This window comes from Oreochromis aureus, linkage group 17, assembly GCF_013358895.1.
Source record: "Oreochromis aureus strain Israel breed Guangdong linkage group 17, ZZ_aureus, whole genome shotgun sequence".
Taxonomy (NCBI): domain Eukaryota; kingdom Metazoa; phylum Chordata; class Actinopteri; order Cichliformes; family Cichlidae; genus Oreochromis; species Oreochromis aureus.
The window spans coordinates 27,218,526-27,235,642 of NC_052958.1; positions in this window are offsets into that span (position 1 = coordinate 27,218,526).

The window sequence follows — 17,117 nt, forward strand, 5'->3', positions numbered from 1 at the left end:
TTGACAGCGCGTCAGGCAAATAGGCAGGCTCAGTCCCCGGCCTCTAGCGACTGTGGAAGTCGCTATACTCCTCCTCTTCTTTTCTTTTTTTAAAACTTTAAAAACGGGTTGTGTGTGAGACTTTAAATCAACAAAATATAAAATATACATTTTAAATTGTTATTGATCCCTTTACCCTGAGTCCTAAAGTGTATATTTATTTTCTTACTCTTCTTATATTTATTGTTTGTTTACTTGCACTGCTGTAACTGGAGCCTCGCCGTCTCGTCTCTCTATATACTGTACTGTATGTAGCGGAGATGACAAAGTTTACTTTGACTTCAGCAGCAAGCAGGCGCACCGAGGGCTCGCGCGCTCGCTTTTCGCGTATAGAATTTTGAAAAAACATCGGTGCAAATTATAAGTCTGTATCATAATGTCTGGTGTTTTCGTGTTTGTTGGTTTGTTTTTATTTTGTTTTATTTTGCGAGTTGGTAATTTTTGCTGCTCCAGCCAGCCAGAGAATCCCCCGCCGCCCCGCCCTCTCCTCCCTCTGCCGCAAGCAGCAGGCGCACCTCGCAAACGGAGGGCGCCCTTACTCCCAGCAAATGGGCGGTAGAAAACCGATCGGTGCCTATGACATTCCCAATATGCGCTGGCATGATGTCGGGGAAGCATGAGTACGAGCAATTTTTTTTTTTTTTTGCCGATGCCCGTGATGCCGCCCTCCACCACGATGCCGCCCCGGGCAACCGCCCGTGTCGCCCGTATCTAAAACCGCTACTGGTGGGGACCAGTGCTGTAAAAATGAGGTGAAATGTCCTGAAAGATTACCCAACAGCATAGCCTCTCTCCTCTGAAACCAGCCACCAGTTTTGGAACATAACACCTAACTGAATCAGTGCACCGCACCCTTAGTTATGCTGCTGTCAGCTAAGGCTGCTGAAATATCCTTAATGAGGCACCAAGCATATGTTCTTTTAATTTAAAAAGGTTTTAGTGGGTGACAGAATCAAAAAATAGACATGTTCATAAATATTGTAAACTCAAGCTCTTTGGTTGTGAAGGGGTCTTCTTCCTTGCAGGGAATTGCAATCCTCCCACTGTGGTCCTGCTCTAGGTTTTTCCATCTCCTTTGTCCATGAGTGCAGTTCCTCCTCGAATGTCCTCTTTCTCTGCATGTGAAGTAGGTGTCCTTCATCCACTTGTTGGCTGGTTGTGATAATAAATAATAATAATAATAATAATAATGATAATAAATTACACTCTCAGAACCTTGATCCGACTATCCCTACATTTGTTTGGGGGATGTTTATGAGAGGACCCTGCAAAACTGGTGATCTCCTGGTCTGCATTCCCCGCTATATTTGCTGTCGATGCACTGATTTGGAGGCAGGCCCCACGTGGGCCCCCACACACCGGTGGGCATAGCTGTTGTTGATGCTGTGTTGCCAGTGCTGCTGCTACTTCTTCTTGTATCTCAGTCATCAGGTCTGTAGGCGTTACCATTATTTGTCTGGCCTTCACCTTTGTGTTTCCAGTTTCTGTGTTCTTCTCTGGCACCTGATGCTCCAGCACTTCTTCTGGTGATTTTTACATTTCTTTGGAAGGTTGAGCCAGTCTTTGGCCCATCTCCAGTCTTTGGGCTGCTTCTTCTTCCATCTGTTGTTTCAATTGGTCAATTTTAGTTTTTTTAGATTAAGTTTTTTGGTTCATCAATTGGGAGGGATGTAGCAGAGGCATGTGGCCTCTGCGTCAGTTGACTTAACACTCTGACTTTGTCTTGCATAATTCTTCTTCTCTTGATTCAATGTCTTTTCAATTCTTTCTCTAATTACTTAAAATTTTTGAAAACTGTTAACATTTGTTTATACTTTATTGTTGCTCTGGTCTTTATGTTAATTAATCAATAGATAATGTTTTTTTTTCTAATAATCAAAATAAATTTCTATTTTGAATTTTTTAAACCTTACTTGCAATCAGTATTAAACTTCCTGTGTCCACCAGGGGCTCAGTACTACCACTAGTTGGCACTAATTCTCGCCCCCCCCCCCCTTTTTTTTTGGCATTGTTCTATATTAAATAGACCCATGCTAACTTCTTCTTTGCTCAGTTTCTCTTCCGGTTTTACCAGCGGTTTGGGCACCTTTTAAAAAAAGCAAAGGCTCTCAGAAACAACAACAGACACAAAAACAATAACAAACAAATTTATACATTCACATCACTATCCTCAAACACCATTAAGTGTGTTTTTAAGTTAAGAATTTCTCCTGCTAAAAATTGATTTATCACAATATAATTGTACTTTTCAGACAATTACAAAAGTTGTAACAACAGCAAATTATGCCTTGAGAAACAATTGGTGGTCTGGCGAAAATTGCGAGGCTCAAAATGCCATCATTCCGATTCTGTTCCGATTGTCTTCTCCATAAATCAATTTAAAAAAATTACTTTGGTGTCACCAATTTTGTCGTTTTTATTTTTGAGAGGGAAGAAAAATGTGCTCAATTCATAAGTTTTCAAAATTTATTATCAAATGGTTAGAATTTCAATTTAGGTTTACATGGCGCCACAGATCTCCGCCTTTCCACATGGCTCCAAGAGACAAAGGCTGCCTGAGTCAAGCAGTAAACACTTTTTATTGTGTATTTGGTAAAAGCAGAGTGTTAGTGTGGTTGGTCAGAAAGTTTGTCTCAGGGGCATCTTTACACAGCCTGCACCTGGGTTCATGCCTGATGCGATAGACACCAGCCTGTATGGATCTTGTGCTCAGAGCTTGTTCCTGTGCTGCCATGATTAGTGCCTCTGTGCTGTGTTTCAGTCCAGCTTTGTCCAGCCACTGGTAGGATTTCTGGATATCAGCCACTTCCTCTATCTGCTGGTGGTACATACCGTGCTGGGGCCTATCCTTCCATAATGGTGCCTCCTCTTCCTCTTTTTTCTTGAGTTTCTGCTGCCTGAGGTAGTCACTGAGGATGTGGTTGGTTGGGGCCATCTTCCTAATGTATTCATGGATGTTTACTGCCTCATCCTGGACTGTGGTGCTGACACTTACTACTCCCCGGCCCCCTTCCTTCCACTTAGCATACAGCCCTCAGGCTGCTGGTCTTGAAACCCTCCATGCATGGTCAGAGGTTTCCTGGTCTTGATGTCAGTGGCTTCTATCTCCTCCTTTGGCCAACTTATTAACCCAGCAAGGTACCTGATCACGATGTCATTGCTGTATATCCTGGTAACATGGATCAGTGCATCGATGTCTCATTCACTCTTGGCATACAGCTTGATGTCATCCATGTACAGGAAGTGGCTGACAACAGCTCCATTCCGTAGCCGGTATACGTGGCCAGTCTTGTCAATGATCTCACTGAGGGGGTTCAGGCCTATGCAGAACAGCAGTGGGGACAGAGCATCTCCTTGGTAGATCCGGCACTTGATGGTGACTTGGGCTATGAGTTTAAAGTTGGCCTCTAGTGTTATATGCCACATCCCCATTGAGTTCCTGATGAAGGCTCTTAGGGTCCTGCTGATCTTGTATAGGTCTAGGCATCCCAGGATCCAGGTGTGGGGCATCGAGTCACAGGCCTTCTTGTAATCAATCCAGGCATTGCATAGGTTGGTCAGCCTAGTCTTGCAGTCTCGGGTGACTGCTTGATCTACCAGTAGCTGGTGTTTTGCGCCTCTAGTATTCTTGCCAATCCCTTTATGTGCCCCGCTCAGTTGGATGGGATCAGTCGCTTCGTCAAAGCTGCATATTTTCAATGTCCATGCTACCTAATACCTCCCTGGCTGGTTTGCATGGACAGGGAGGCTGTACAGTAGTGGGAATGTCATATGATCAGATGAAACCAATACTGAGTTTTTTGGTAAAAACTCTACTTGTCATGTTTGGAGGAGAAAGAATGCTGAGTTGCTTCCAAAGAACACCATACCTACTGTGAAGCATAGGGGTGGAAAACATCACACTTTGGGGCTGTTTTTCTTCAAACGGACAAGAGGACTGATCCGTGTAAAGGACAGAATAAATGGGGCCATGTATCATGAGATTTTGAGTGAAAACCTCCTTCCATCAGCAACGGCATTGAAGATGAAACATGGCTGGGTCTTTCAGCATGACAATGATCACAAACACACCGCCTGGGTAACGAATGAATGGCTTTGTAAGAAGCATTTCAATGTCCTGGAGTGGCACAGCCAGTCTCCAGATTTCAACCCCATAGAAAATCTTTGGATGGAGTTGAAAGTTTTGGAGGGAGTTGAAAATTGTGGGGCTGTTGCCCAGCAAAATCCCCAAAACATCACTGCCTTCCTATCACAACCTGGTCAAATCTGACCGATTTACAACTTAAAACACTGATAAATATTATGTTTTACATCTGATCGCCTCAAGGCCTTATGATATGCTCCACACTATGCACTTGAACATATAAAAGTGATAATCACCTCTTTCATTGAATTTTGAGTGTTTTAATCAAACTTGTTGTTGGTGATCCCCATAAGAAATGAATGGGAATCCACTATAGCTGGGCGATAAAACGATAACGATATGTATTGCAAAATAACTTTTTCTCGATAGAAAAATTAAACTATTGCGATAGGCCTCATCTCTCTTGTCCTCTTAAAAAAAAAGAAAAGAACAGCCAATCCAAATTAAGTAGCGCAGAGCCGAACCAATCACAGCCGCAGCGTCACGTCACGTGACTTGTTACGTACAGCACAAGCGCCAAGGCGCACATGTGTATTTGTTTTTGCAGCCGTGCAGCCCGGGTAATGAAGGAAATGAGTTTGCCGACTAGAGAAAAATCAACCGAGAGCGTGAGTGAAGGTTACCGAAGAAAAAACAGATGATGGTTCCAATGCCGGAGAGCTTGTCGAACGGAAGGGCCACAGAAGTTCCGTAGTGTGAAGGTATTTCGCTATTTCAAGTCTGACAAAAACAGAGTAGCGCGCGCACTGTAAATTGTGCCGAAAGCAAGTCTGAAATACAATAAAGCGGTGCATGCTCAATCTCTGACTGAAAGCGCTGATTCGTCATTCGGCTTTTGTCAGACTAAAGTAACTGTTAAAACTGTTTGAAAAGCTAAGATATACAACAAAGAGAGATTAAGAATTTCCTTTTAGTTTTCAGTTTATTTGATATTGACAAAAGTTAGTCAATTTTGTCTGTTCTTCTGTAAAACGACCTAAGATTTATTTTTAGAATTAATATTTTGTTTCTAAGTGGAATTGACAATTTAGTAGTCTGTTTTGTTTGTTCTATTTTGAAACTTAAACGCTTTAGCGGCTACCTTTTGTGTAGTTTGCAATATTTGCCTTTATTTATCTGAAACTGAAGTCTCATGTTCCTTAAGTACATCTACCCTGTTGAACTTATTATGGGAAATAAATATTTTAATTAAAACAAGCTGCTAATTATTTCACATTTTACTTGTGAGCAACGGCACATTTAAATCTTACAAATATAGTTATTTGGCTTATATCGTGATATATATCATTATCGCCTGAAATGAAAAAAACATATCGTGATATGAAAAAATCTTATATCGCCCAGCTCTAGAATCCACTGAACCGATACTTTTTTGCTCCACTGTAGGTGAAGCTGAGGTGAGCGACTTTGTCCTGATGTCTTGAGATAGCTACTAATTGTATGGGTCTGTGTGGGTCAGGCAAAGAAAAAATGCAAAGTAGGCAAAGCAGCACTAAGCAACAGAGGAATGACCTATTCCCAATGAGCAAACACAGGCCTCCACTGCCTAGAGCATACGACTACACACACAGTGGAGATATGTTGTCTGCAACTTTTTCTCACTATTTTTTTTATGCATCAGTGAGCCCAAGATGACAGAAAAACATCAAATATTACTTATAAATAAATGCTGGGTCAAATGACCAAGGACCATGACATCTCCCATATTTCCATTTTCAACAATGAGCGAGCTCATGAAAGACTTCAGTGATCAACTACATACTGACAGCACCAGGTCGTTTTCCATAGGCCCCCACATGAACTGGAAAACAACTGGACCAAACAAAACATTATAAGCAGGAATGTCAGCAGACCATAGGGTACACATGTCCAAGATCCACTAAAGTCAGTGCGTGCAGCCTCTCATGGCAAGGCACACAAATCTTCTACCTTCTTCTATGTTGTACGAAAGAATCATAAAACAAGAAGCTCGATCTGCTGTCTGAGCTCAAAAAAACATCAAATGTTACTTGACCCAAAATTCAGTAATCATGTTGTTTGTAGAACATCACATTGGCTGTGAGGTAACGGAATGATATATAAAAGAATGACTTTAACCACACATCCTGGTTCTCTGTTCCCCATCTGGAGCAGAGGGCCGGAAGGAGGACCTGCCTATCTGGTCAGGGTCCGGGCTGTTGGGCCTCCCTGCTGCTGCAGGACCGAGAGTGGTCTGCTTGTCTCCACCCCAGAGTAAAGGGAAACATCTCCTGGGTCTGGGGGCAGATTGCCCCTATGATGGTACCTGGATTTGGGGGTATAGAGTATGTTTTGGGGAGTGTACAGTGTTTAGTTCTGTGTGTCTCCATCTTGACCGAGTGCTTCATGAGGGTCGAGATGCATGTTTGTGTCTGTGTGTGCCTGTTTGTCTGTGTCTGAGGTCAGGTCTTAGACTCCACCTCTCTCGGAACATCTCAGGCCCCCCCAGGTGAGGGGGCCTATCTCCCCCAACCACAATCTCCGCCAGTGGCTGCCCCACACCTACTATTAGACACTTACAGTGGTAAACATGAGTAAACCCTCACTAGGTTTTGGATAAAGTATACACTCACAAACCTGTCAAACCTGCATTTGAAAAGCAGTATAGCAGTATAGTATTGCAACATGGCATTTGGGTCTTCTAAAATAGGAGAATAGGAACAGTGAAACACAAAACAAGAAAAGGAAAATTTTAAGATAATGTATTAAGATTTTTTTTTTCATCCCAAGATGTATGCACGCACGCACGCACTGCTTCTCGAGCTAGTTTTGAACTATTTTTTTTCATAGTTTTCGGTGCTTTTGATTAATGTTGATTTCGGACCAGAACCAGTGAGTACCACATGAGTACAAACCTCGGTGAACACTGCTTAATTTAAATCATCGCTTCTGGAATATTTTAGACGAAGGACGGTAGTGTCAAACTAGCTAGCGGGCCGTCACAGCAAGGCTACAAGAGCGTCTCTCAGCATGGGCCCGAAAAAAGTTCTGTCAGCCGAGGAAGGTGACGATATTAAGAAGTCGCTGGAGTTTATGACAGAGGAGATTTCTGCTGTCAAACTGCAGCAGAAAGCCATCCTGGACCTGGTCGAGGAAGTTAAGGCTCTCCGCATCCAGAACGCCGAGAAGGATCAGAGTGGCAGATTTGGAGCAGTACCCCCGGATGAACAATGTCATCATCACGGGGCTTCGCATCAAACCCCGGTCATACACCCGGGCGGTCGCCGCTGACAATGTAGGAGGGCCAGGAGAGGAAGATGTCAACTCCATGGAGCTTCAAGTGGTTACCTTTCTACGGTCCAAAGGTGTGGAAGTGGATTATAACAACATTGAGGCTTGCCACCCTCTACCCTCTACCCAGTGACAAACCAGCCATCATTGTGAGATTTGCTAACAGAAAACACAAAACAGCACTGTTAAAACAAGGAAAGAAACTGAAAGGATCCGATGTCTTCATGAATGAACATCTGATAAAAAGAAATGCGGACATCGCCAGGAAAGCACATTACTTGAAGAAACAGGGAAAAATTCAAAAGACATGGACCACCAACTGTAAAATATTCATTAAACTCAATGGAACATTGGAACAAGCCTAAGTGTTGGTCATCAGAAATATGGAGGAGCTGGACAAATACTGAGGTTCAACTTACACTGGAGGTATGAATGCACATCTGACGTGACACACAACACAACACATGGCATCATCTGCATCCGGCAACAATATTAATATAACTCATTGGAATTCTGTTTATGATAATCTGGAACTGAGAACATTTCAATACACAGACCATAATGTTCTAGACTTAGAAAAGGATATAGACCCGGAAAATAATTTCTTCTACAACATCAGCAATAACTGCTGCTACTTCACTGATGAACAGTTTAAACACACCATCAACACGGAAAATAAATGATCAATAATCCATTTTAATAGCAGAAGTCTGTATGTCAACTTCAACAATATAAAGGAATATCTAAATGAGTTGGCAAATCCATTTGGAATTATTGCCATTTCTGAAACATGGATCAAAGCTGAGAAAGGACTGGATTTTGGACTGGAGGGATATGATGTGAATTTTGTAAATAGAAGGAACAAAAGTGGAGGGGGAGTAGCTGTGTATGTGGATAAAAACCTAAATTACAAGATAGTGGAAAGTATGACAACTGTGATAATTTATTAGAATGTATAACAATTGAAATTTATAAGGAAAAAGAGAAAAATAATAATAATAATAATAATAATTATTATTATTATCTGTATATATATAGAACACCTGGCTCTAGTATTCAAGTATTTAATGACTTCATAGAAGAAATATTCTCTAAAACAAATCAAAAAGTTATGTTTATCTGTGGTGATTTTAATATTGACCTGTTGAATCCAAAAAAGCATAAAATGACTGACGAATTTCTAAACACTATGTACAGTTTGAGTTTACATCCTAAAATAACCAGGTCTAGCAGAATTACGCCACATTGTGCCACCTTACTTGACAATATGGAAAACAACATTGTGAGCGGATTATTAATTAATGACATCAGCGATCACCTACCAGTTTTTGCAGTTTATGACACTAATTATAAGAGAAATCAGCATGAAGAACAACTGAGATACAGACGTGTAAGGACAGAAGAAACTATGAATGCACTTAAGAACGATCTATTAAATCAGGACTGGGACAATGTGTACAAAGAAACTGATATTGGTATTGCATATGCCATATTTTTAAGAATATTCATGGAATTGTACGATAAAAACTGTCCAACAATAAAATACAACAGAAAGCACAAATATTCAGATAGACCATGGATCACTAAGGGTTTACAAAATGCATGTAAAAAGAAAAATACACTCTATAGGGAATTCCTAAAACAAAGAACAAAAGATGCTGAATATAAATATAAAAAATACAAAAATAAGTTGACCAATATTATACGTGTATGTAGAAAGGAGTATTATAGTAAAACACTGATCAACAATAAACATAATATGAAGGGAATATGGGATGTTTTAAACGGTATCATTAAAAATAATTCTGGACAACAAGGTTATCCTCAATATTTTATTGACAATGGCAATATTATTGAAAACACTGCTGATGTGGTCAACAGCTTTAATCATTATTTTGTAAATATTGGACCAAATCTAGCAGAACAAATTCCTGAGTCACTGCCATCAGTAGACTGTAGTGAATGCCTGATTGATAGGAACCCTAACTCAATGTTCCTCACAGCAGTGGAGGAAAAAGAAATAATTGACACTGTACACATGTGTAAATATAAAACATCTACTAATTGTAATGATATTGACATGAAAATTGTCAAGAAGGTCATTGAAGGAATTGTAGGACCTCTAACATATATTTGCAACTTATCATTTCAGACTGGAAAAGTTCCAAACAAAATGAAAATAGCTAAAGTTGTGCCACTGTATAAAACTGGGGATAGACACCACTTCACAAATTACAGGCCTGTTTCTTTACTACCACAATTCTCCAAAATCCTAGAAAACCTGTTTAATAAACGATTAGACAAATTCTTAGATAAATATAAATTACTCTCTGACAGTCAATATGGATTCAGATCAAAAAGATCAACTGGCATTAATCGAATCAATTGAGGAGATTACAGATGCTATAGATCAGAAACAGTATGCAGATGGACTATTTCTGGATCTCAAGAAAGCATTCGACACAATCAATCATGACATATTAATTAATAAACTGGAACGGTACGGTATCAGGGGGGTTGTACTGCACTGGGCGAAAAATTATTTAAGTGACAGGAAACAATTTGTGAAGCTGGGTGTCCATTCCTCATCATGCTTGGACATTGCTTGTGGTGTTCCACAAGGCTCTGTACTGGGTCCAAAATTATTTATTATTTATATAAATGATATTTGTAAGGCATCTGATATATTAAACAGGAACAAACTATCGCTAAATCTAAGTTAAACTAAAATAATCTTATTTGGGAATTCCCATTATAGATGATAAATTAAACTGGAAGTCTCATATAAATCATATACATAACAAAATTTCAAGAAGTGTTTCAATCTTGAGTCAAGTAAAACACATTCTGGACCACAAATCACTCCACATTCTCTATTGTTCCCCTCGGTTCTGAAGGACAAGCTGGAGAACTCTGGAGTGGACCATCACCTCACTACCTGGATTTTGGACTACCTCACTGACCGACCACAGTATGTGAGGACTCAGGGCTGTGTGTCGGACAGGGTCGTCTGCAGTACGGGGGCCCCACAGGGGACGGTTCTGGCTCCGTTTCTCTTCACCATCTACACTGCAGACTTCTCCCACAACTCCACCCAGTGCTTCCTGCAGAAGTTCTCTGATGACTCTGCAATAGTCGGCCTCATCACTGATGGGGACGACAAGGAGTACAGAGGACTGACTCAAGACTTTGTGGACTGGTGCCAGCTGAACTACCTCCAGATCAACGCTAGTAAAACCAAGGAGCTGGTGGTAGACTTCGGCAGGCACAAACATCCTCCACTGCAACCACTGAACATCCAAGGTATGGACATTGAGGCTGTGGACAGCTACAGGTACCTTGGTGTTCATCTGAACAACAAACTGGACTGGACTCATAACTCAGACGCCCTCTACAGGAAAGGGCAGAGCAGGCTGTACCTGCTGCAGAGACTCAGGTCGTTTGGAGTAGAGGGCCCACTCCTGAAGACCTTCTATGACTCTGTGGTGGCCTCAGCCATCTTTTATGGAGTGGTCTGCTGGGGCGGCAGCATCTCTGCTGGGGACAGGAAGAGACTGAACAGGCTGATCCGAAGGGCCAGCTCTGTTCTAGGATGCCCTCTGGACCCAGTGGAGGTGGTGAGTGACAGGAGAATGGTGGCTAAGCTGTCATCCCTGTTGGACAACATTTCCCACCACATGCAGGAGACTCTGACAGCACTGAGCAGCTCCCTTCAGTGAGAGACTGCGGCACCCACGGTGTGGGACGGAGAGATTTCGCAGGTCTTTCCTCCCCACTGCTGTCAGACTCCACAACAAAGACTTTTGCAGCTGATCAAACCCTCACACATGCAATAAGACTGCTATATGTGCAATTCTTTCAAAGTTGTACTTTTGTATTTTCTTACTCAGTTGTATATAGTATTTGTATTCTATTTTATTCTATTGTATATATTATTCAATTTTTATTCTATTGTATATAGTATTTTATTTTATTTTATTGCATTCCAGTGTTTTCTAATTTCTGCTACATAACTTTGCACTTTTGCTGTAACAAAACAAATTTCCCACCTGTGGGACTAATAAAGCTCATCTTTATCTTTATCTTTTATCTTTATTGCATCGTATTTGCATTACTGTGCAGAGGTTTGGGGCAATACTTACACATGTTCGCTATCATCAATCTTTATATTACAAAAAAGGGCCATAAGGATAATCCATAAAACTGGTTACAGAGTTCATACAAATCCACTATTCTTAAAATCACAAATTCTAAAATTCACAGATCTGGTTCATTTTCTCACTGCACAAATTATGTATAAAGCAATAAATAACCTGCTTCCTGACAATATTCTAAAACTGTTTTCTAAAAGGAACGGGATACAATTTGAGGGGGAATTAAATTTAAAACATCCTTGTATCCGTACAACATTAAAAAGTTTTTGCATCTCTGTGTGTGGAGTGAAGCTGTGGAACAGACTAAGTAAAGATATGAAGCAATGTCGGAGCATGGCGCAGTTTAAAAAGCGGTTTAAGGATATGGTTTTTATAGGGTATAGGGAGGAGGTAGAGATTTGATAGGGTGTTCTTGTTGTTCTTGTGTGTGCGGGTGCACGGGTATGTTGGTATGGGTATATATATCTGTAGGTTGTGTATCCTTTGAGGTGTTACTGGGGTTATTGAAAATGTGTATATGTGTGTATGTGTATATACGTATGTATGGATAGATAGAAACATATATACACACACACATACACACATATATATATAAAACATTAATAAATAAAAAAAAATACACATAACATATAATGTAATTGCAAGGAGGTATTTCTGTAGTCTATTGATTACTAGATAGTGGAAAAGGGGTGGGATTAAATAAGCTTATGCTTCTTCCTGCTCCTTTTTGAACATGAAAGTTATTTGTAGTTGTGGTTGCTCGTTTTCCTTTTGATTTGCTTTGTTTACTTTGTCTCTTAATTCTATGTTGTTGTACTTTTTCAACATGTTCAAAATAAAGATTCAATCAATCAATCAATCAATCAATCAATCAATCAATCAATCAATCAATCAATCAATAGTGCCATCATTGCCAGACCTGGCCCACATCTGGTTGACATACACCCTGCCATGACACCAGTCAGTCAGAAGTGCCAGCTTGATGCCGGATCCGGGGAAGACCTGCTTTCTATGAGCCTGGGCCACATAAACCAAACCACAATCGGGCCAGATGTGGCATGCCATGACATAAACAGTGCCATCTACACCAGGCCTGGCCTATATCTGGATGACATACCAGTTACCATGCCAGAAGTAAGCCAGCAGTGCCGGCTTGACACCAGATCCGGGCCAGACCTGTCTGCTATGTGGGACTCTTATTATTTTTGTATTTTATCCATTCATCCATCCATCCATCAATTCTCTTCTGCTTATCCATTTCAGGGTTGCTGGAGCCTATTTCGGCTGTCATAGGGTGAGAGGCTGAGTGTTTTACACCTAAAATATTTTGAGAAAACATCTAACCTTTAGCATCATTTCATACTTTCATAGTGAATGTTATAGTCATAGTAGTTTTCAAGAAGGATCATCAAGCACCGACGACTTTTAACTGCTGTATTTACATCTAAACAAGCGTAAAGAATTCAGTGAATTTAGGTGACAAACAGAGGACTGTTTTCACACGTTTTCTCTGTATTTGCCACACCTGCTGTGATTAAATTGACACCACTGCTGTCCACTTTGTATATCTTAATATAGGATGCTTTTTTTTTATCAGACATAATTGAGTGTCACACACATGCACACAAACCTTAGACATATAGGTAGTATTTTAATTTTCGCTTTGTTTGGTTTCATTTGTGGTTTTTCTATTTTTGTATTTTTGGGGACCAATTTGGAAACAGGGCATGAGTTGATACTGGTGGAGTTTCAGAAATGTATGGCTGAAGGCAACAAGGTTTATCTAAATGAGCAGAAAGTAACCACTTTGCAGCTGCTCTAACAGATGCGTTTGTTCTATCACACAAATAGCTTTATTAAATATGACAGATGACAGCTCTCCCACAGATTCCCCTTAAGCAGCAAGGCAAGAGCCAATGTACGAAGGCTTAGATTGTTGGGGAGGTTGTTACATCTTGCAGGAGCTCTCCTCTCTTCAGGAACTCATACAGGATACAGGAGAGGTGGAGGAAGATCTCAGCCTGGGCGTCTATTGTCTCGTGTAGTTTGGAAGATGAGTGGATGACGGGGTGGGTGCAGTTTTTTCTGTGGTGGGGTCGGGTGGGCTGTCCCGGGCTCTGTGGGGCCAGGCGACGCTGCTGTACTGGGCCCCGGTCCGGATGGGCCTGGGCCCCCTTTCCCTGGCGGGTTGCAGAGTATGGGGGTGCCTACTGGGGTCAGCGGGGGAGCTGGCCCCAGGGAGGGGTCACTTGCCCCTCCCTTCCTTCCCTCCCCATCTCCAGCTGCCTCCCTCTTCCCGCTCCACCACAATCACCCACACATGCAGGGCCTTGGGGTAAAGGTGTGTCACCAGGGTGCAGGGGAGGCATCCCCCCCTCTGTCCCCTTCTGGCTGCCTATGCCTCAATTTTATCTCACAACTTAGACATTCACATTACTCACACTCTCATAACACATACATATAGGATCTTGTATGGCGTCATTGCCCACCTCTCAATTTTAAATACACATAGACATTGAGGGCTATCAGGAGGGGCTATGCGCTTACCTGCTGCTCTCTGGCAGGTAGCTCCATGCCCTCCTGGGTTTTAAAGGCACTTTAGAACACACATGCATCAACACTACATATGAGCGGGCGGAGGGAGGTTTGGAGTCTTCTTACACCCCCGTTCTCTGCGGCCTGCTGGAGTGGGGGGCCTAGGAGGAGGAGTTGGCCATCCGACTGGGGTCTGGAATGTGGGGCCTCCCTGCTGCTGCGGAGTCGGGGCGGTCTGCATCTCCCCACCGCAGGGAAAAGGGTAACACCACCTGGGTCTGGGTGCAGTTTCCCCCTCCAGAGGCAAGGGTACCTAGACCCGGGGCTTAGAGTACGCTTGGGGAGTGTGATTGTGTGTACAGTGTCTCTTTATGTCTGTCTCCACGTTGGTTGAGTGTTGAGTAATTGCATATGAGAGCATGAGGGTGGGAATGGATGTTTGTATCTGTGTGTGCCTGTATGTCTGTGTCTATATGTCAGGTTGGATATCAGACGCCACCTCTCTGGGGACATCTCAGGCCCTCCAAGGTATGGAGGCCTATCTCCCCCCACCACTTCCCCTGCCAGTGGCAGACGCCCTCAGACATCGGTGCGTTGGTGGGTCTTTGTGTCCGGGGATGGGCGTCCAGGTACACACCGGCTCACTCCTTGGTGGCTGCTTATCAGGGCCTGGAGCCTTGGGCTCACTCGGGCCACTTCGGTGGTGGGGTGCCCTCAGCCTCTCCGCCTGGGGTTCGGTCACTCTGACACAGCTGGCTGCCGGCGGAGCTCCCGGGCATGTCATTGCAACCCCCCTGGCTTATGCTCCGCGGCTGCTGAGTGACCCCTCATCTGGGACTCTCCTCAGCTCTTTCTGGGATAGTGGCACGGCTGCACCTCTGTTGGTCTTCCTTGGTCTCTTGTTCTGAGGGCCTCTGGATGTCTGGAGTTTTGATCTCCACCATACCTGCTTCATGCCCTGGAGGACGGGGCTGTAGCTCCCCACACCCTCTAGCAGATCATTACATGAAGGAACCTTTTAAAAACAAGCGCGTTCATGCTCACAGGTGTACACACGGGTGCTCACAAACGACACCTTTTTTGGCTCCTACCTTAAAGCACACTGTGCGCTGTCGATCTTACGTGCTGCACAATAATGTTTAACATTTAGTATTTACTGTTATATTCCCATAGATCATCATGATGTTGTTTATTCTATTGCTCTCGTTTTCTTCTGCTTGTTTTCTTTTTTCTTTCTCAAGGGGTGATCAAGGTGATTGATATATGTATTTTTTGTCTGCTTATTTTGTTGGTTCTTGTTTTTTGCCCTTTATCCCTGTCCCTCTTCCCCGCTGTTTTTTTCCCCTCTTTCTTTCTCCCTTTTCTTTTCCTCATTCAAGTCTGTCCCGTATTTAGCAAGTGAAAATAAAAAATAAAATAAATAATAAAAGGTGAATCAAATAGACCATTACGGCAAGGCTGGGATGGTCCATTTGGTAAAGTAAATCCGTTGGGCATCTTTCTTCGCCTTTAGACAATAATTCTGATGGCAAAAGAGCCAAACGAGACAGGAAAAAAAAAAAAAGGAAGGCTTAGATTTTTTTTTTTTTTTTTTTTATCACTGGCCTGGTCACCTTGTAGCAGACTGATAGCTACTCTTTGAATGAAACAGTAAGCATGTGACCCCAAACAGCCAAAATTTATTGGCTTGACAAATGTGTATCCTGATTAGCCTCCATGTGTAAAAGAGCTAGATGAACAGTAGCGGTTTTAGATACGGGCGACACGGGCGGTTGCCCGGGGCGGCATCGTGGTGGGGGGCGGCATCACGGGCGTCAGCAAAAAAAAAAAAAATTGCTCGTACTCATGCTGCCCCGACATCAAGCCAGCGCATATTGGGAATGTCATAGGCACCGATCGGTTTTCTACCGCCCATTTGCTGGGAGTAAGGGCGCCCTCCGTTTGCGAGGTGCGCCTGCTGCTTGCGGCACAGGGAGGAGAGGGCGGGGTGGCGGGGGATTCTCTGGCTGGCTGGAGCAGCAAAAATTACCAACTCGCAAAATAAAACAAAATAAAAACAAACCAACAAACACGAAAACACCAGACATTATGATACAGACTTATAATTTGCACCGATGTTTTTTCGAAATTCTATACGTGAAAAGCGAGCGCGAGAGCCCTCGGTGCGCCTGCTCGCTGCTGAAGTCAAAGTAAACTTTGTCATCTCCGCTACATACAGTACAGTATATAGAGAGACGAGACGACGAGGCTCCAGTTACAGCAGTGCAAGTAAACGAACAATAAATATAAGAAGAGTAAGAAAATAAATATACACCTTAGGACCAGGGGTAAAGGGATCAATAACAATTTAAAATGTATATTTTATATTTTGTTGATTTAAAGTCTCACACACAACCCGTTTTTAAAGTTTTAAAAAAAGAGAAAAGAAGAGGAGGAGTGTAGCGACTTCCACAGTCGCTAGAGGCCGGGGACTGAGCCTGCCTATTTGCCTGACGCGCTGTCAACTTTACGCAATAATGCGAGAGGTGGAATTGCTTGCTTGTTTATTAAAACCCTGGAGAACCCATGTGGTCAAATGTTTCCCTAGAAAACCAATGGGGTCGGCTCTGACCCCATGGGTTCTCCAGGGTTAAAGTGCTTGAAAAGTTTACAGAGCAATGTGATCGGCTCGCGATTCAAACTCTTAAAACGTCACAGGCTCTAATGCAACAAGGGGAAACTCGTTGTGCTGCGGTCAACAAAACCTACGGCTACCCAGCCCTCCTCTCTGTCAAAATCAAACCAGTAAATGACAGACTGACAACGCCCTCTTAATGTCAGCGCTACCGTCCACGTGACTCCCCTTACACATCACCATAGCAACCAAACAAATGAAAACCCAGTGATCAGTAAAATTCAATACATTTAATTATGGCTCCTACAAGGAGAAACGAGCAAAAGATACAGGTAAGCAGATGTGTCATTGGATAATGGCAGGTCATGTATCCTAAAACATT